The sequence below is a fragment of the Astyanax mexicanus genome, chromosome 3, assembly GCF_023375975.1.
Source record: "Astyanax mexicanus isolate ESR-SI-001 chromosome 3, AstMex3_surface, whole genome shotgun sequence".
In the NCBI taxonomy this organism is placed as follows: Eukaryota; Metazoa; Chordata; class Actinopteri; order Characiformes; family Acestrorhamphidae; genus Astyanax; species Astyanax mexicanus.
Genome location: NC_064410.1, coordinates 61,553,235 through 61,557,534, shown reverse-complemented (window position 1 = coordinate 61,557,534; position 4,300 = coordinate 61,553,235).

Sequence of the window (4,300 nt, the reverse complement as noted above, 5' to 3'; positions counted from 1 at the left end):
GACAATCCAAGGCAAGGGGATATCACGAGCCAGACAAAAAATCAGTGTTGTTGAAAACAAAAACAAGGTCAGTACAGAGAGAGAGTAAACATAGGAATTGGACACGCTTTGTAAAGTGTGGTAAAGCAGACAATACTCAGTGGAGTGAAGGTGTACATACAGCTCTGGAAAAACAATAAGAGAGCACTTAAAATGATGAGTTTCTTTTATTTTACCAAATTGAAAATCTCTGGAATATAATCAAGAGGAAGATGGATGATCACAAACCATCAAACCACCAAACTGAACTGCTTGATTTTTTGCACCAGGAGTAAAGCAGCATAAAGTTATCCAAAAGCAGTGTGTAAGACTGGTGGAGGAGAACATGATGCCAAGATGCGTGAAAACTGTGATTAAAAAACAGGGTTATTTGATTTATATATTGATTTCTGAACTCTTAAAACTTTATGAATATGAACTTGTTTTCTTTGCATTATTTGAGGTCTGAAAGTTCTGCATCTTTTTTTGTTATTTCAGACATTTCTCATTTTCTGCAACAAAAAAATGCTAAAAATGACTATATTCTTATTTGGAATTTGGGAGAAATGTTGTCTGTAGTTTATAGAATAAAACAACAATGTTAATTTTACTCAAACATAAACCTATAAATAGCAAAATCAGAGAAACTGATTCAGAAACTGAAGAGGTCTGAAGTGAGCAGGTGAAATCAATATTCTGGTGATTTTTAAATGATTTTTACTCACTTGCCATTTCAATGGAGCAAAATAGACTCTTACTTTGTACACTAGTCCATGACGTTGTATATGAATGTTGTATATGTTTTATTTATCAGAGTAAACGTACAGTGTATTACACTGTATTATAGTGATTATTCTGTTACAAGTTGTAGTTTATTAAGGTCAATCTGAATGTAAAACACATATAATTTAACTACATTGGTGGTATGATTACTGACCAATAAAAACATGTCCATCTCCAAAATGGTGACTTTATAGGAGAAGGCAAAAAAAACAATAATTGTTTTTTTTAAATAAACAATTATTGTTTTTTTTAAACTGTGAATGTTAACATGCTGTGTTCAATAAAACCATGCAAACATATAGTTTTTCTGTAGTATTAGTTTAAGCAGACTGTGTTTGTCTATTGTTGTGTTTTAGATGAAGATAAGAACACATTTAAAGACCAATTTATGCAGCAATCCAAGTATAATCCCAAAGGGTTCACATACTTTTACTTGCAACTGTAGAATAAAATCTGAAATAATTGCAAAAAACATAGAAAGTTGCAAAATAAAGATTCAGTAACATTATTTAAAAAATAAATACTGTTTTCCAAATGTAATTCTTGGTGTGATGGATAAAGGGTTAAAGCTAACCATGCAAACATTAACTCCCTCAGCGTTTAGATAAAAACAACACTGAGCTTTTTAAAGTGATACATGTTATTGCACTCTTGTCCTCGTCCATCGAGATCATTTAGCAGGGTCTGTAGACACCCGAAACGATAAATAAGATAAGCTGAGCTCATGCTTGGATGGTTTTCCTGTTCTGATGGGATCAAGAGGACTGGTGCATGAATCCAGTCCTGGTGGAACAAAACACTGCACAGTTTTTACCATTTTTTTGAGGATGGACATAACGGTGGTTATTTGATTATTTACAGAGACAAATTGAGATTTTTAAAGGACAGCAGTCACTCAGAAATTAAGTTGTACATACAGGGGTTAGACAATAAAACTAAAACACCTGTCATCAGTTTAGTGTGGGATTTTAGGTTTCATGGCTAAATTGGAGCAGCCTGGTGACCAATCTTCATTAATTGCACATTGCATCAGTAAGAGCAGAGTGTGAAGGTTCAATTAGCAGAGTAAGAGCACAGTTCTGCTCTAAATATTGCAATGCACACAATTTATGGGTGACATACCAGAGTTCAAAAGAGGACAAATTGTTGGTGCACGTCTTGCTGGAGCATCTGTGACCAAGACAGCAAGTCTTTGTGATGCATCAAGAGCCACGGTATCCAGGGTAATATCAGCATACCACCAAGAAGGACCAACCACATCCAACAGGATTAACTGTGGACGCTGTAAGAGGAAGCTGTCTGAAAGGGATGTTCGGGTGCCAACCCGGATTGTATCCAAAAAACATAAAACCACGGCTGATCAAATCACTGCAGAATTCAATGTGCACCTCAACTCTCCTGTTTCCACCAGAACTGTCCGTCACCACAATCAATTATTGTGCTCTAAAACCAGGTGTTTCAGTTTCATTGTCCAACCCCTGTATATTTACTGATAAAATACCACATCCTGTTTTCTTTGGTCCAATTATGTCAAAGAAACATGTCTATTAGCCACCAATCTCTCACCAAGAGGTGCACTACCCAAAAGTAGCCTCTGAGAGCCTTTTGATGCCAAGTTTTCCATTATCAAATTATAAGAGTTAAGGACAGTATTACTGGTTATTCTTATATATTAGATGTTGACACTGTGACCATAGAATAGTTTACAATTTCAAATCTCAGGTCATGCTGCTACTCCCACAGCAGCCAAAGTCAAAGAGAGCACAATTAGCCATGCTCTTTTTTAGTGGGTAGATTGCGCTCTTTCCACTTATCTGTCTCACTACGACACAATTTCTAGGAGAAATCCTAATGAATGGTTGGTTTAATTGAATTGGGGAGAAAATTGTGTAATAATAATAATAATAATAATAATAATAATAATAATAATAATAATAATAATAATAATAGCACAACCACAGCACAGCACAATAAACATCTAAACATTTGATTTAATAGCTAACAACAGCACAGCTCATTTACACAGTTTACCAGGGCTGTCTCTGTTGCCAAATGCCTTGCTTATAATCGGGGAATGCAAACTTGCTGTCCACTACAGTTAAATTAGCGGTGTTTTGTCGCCCCCTGCCTGCTACGTTTGGAGGTAAAAAAAACTAAATCAGAATTTATATTCACTGACATTTACAGATAAAATAAATTATAATAATATTATAATATAATATATATATATATATATATATATATATATATATATATATAATTATATTAATTTCGTTTTGTTATTGGTTATTATGTATTTTTAATAATATAATGACATTTTACCTTATTTTCCTTATTTTTGAATACATGTACCATATTCTTTTATGATTTGTTTAATTTGATATGATTGATCTTTTAACTCTTTAAAAGGCACTTTTATTAGAGGCACTCCTGTTTTTTTCCTCCTGTTTTGTTATGAGTCAGCTTTTAGACCCGTTTGAAAGTTTGAAGCTCTATGAAAAATAGTTAAAAGTTTTTTTTAGTATGAAACTTCTTCTGCCTGCCTTAATTAGAGTAATCAACATATAATATGAAAATGGTTCATCATATTTGTAACCAACCCCTGCAAAAACTAAAATTAAAACTAAATTACAATGTTATGGTTTAATGTTATTGTAAAACTATTGTGTTATATATTATATATTGGTCTTTCAAATGTTATAAAGTAGTGAAACATTAAAAAAATACTAGAACCCGAACAAGGAGGTTAAATTAAATTAAATTAAAATTTTCAAAAACACTGTGCAGTTTGATTCTCAAGCTCAGTGAGGGTTCTGATTGGCCTGTTCGTCAGTTTAGTGTGGGCGGGCAGTGTTTTCCCCTCCTGGACGGTATGCATTCAAGAGCATCATGACTCCCATCAAAACTAATTTATAATCCATGTCTGGTAAAAGTAAAAAACAATGAAAGTCTTGCCCCTGTTGATAATAGTGATTTTAGCATTGCCCACAGGGGACTAAATGATTGCAAAAGGCATGTTGTGGTGATTTAAATATATATGAATGGGGGCGGGGGTGATGTCTGCAAGTGCAGCTGCCACAAAGACCATCAAAAACATTACAATGATGGAACTGGTTCTCATCAGGACCACCCCAGGAAAGGATGAGTGAGAGTTTCATTCTGGTAACTCTTTATGAGTTCATCAGAGTTACCAGAAAGTTAACACAAGCCTAGATAAGGTTTGTATTTTGGTTTGTTTAACACTTTTAAGTTACTACATGATTCCTTATGTGTTCCTTCATATTCTGGATCACTTCAGTATTCATTTACTATATAGGAACAAAAGTAAATTAAATAAATTGAATTTTGAATGGTACTGTATGTCCGCAAACACTCATGTCTCTTTATTAAAAATAGAATATTATTTTAGCTGTGTTGTTTATTATGATATTATAATGTATTATTATGGTGGAGGCCTGCACAGGAAGTGCGCTGCTGAGGGCCAGAACTGACGTGGCGC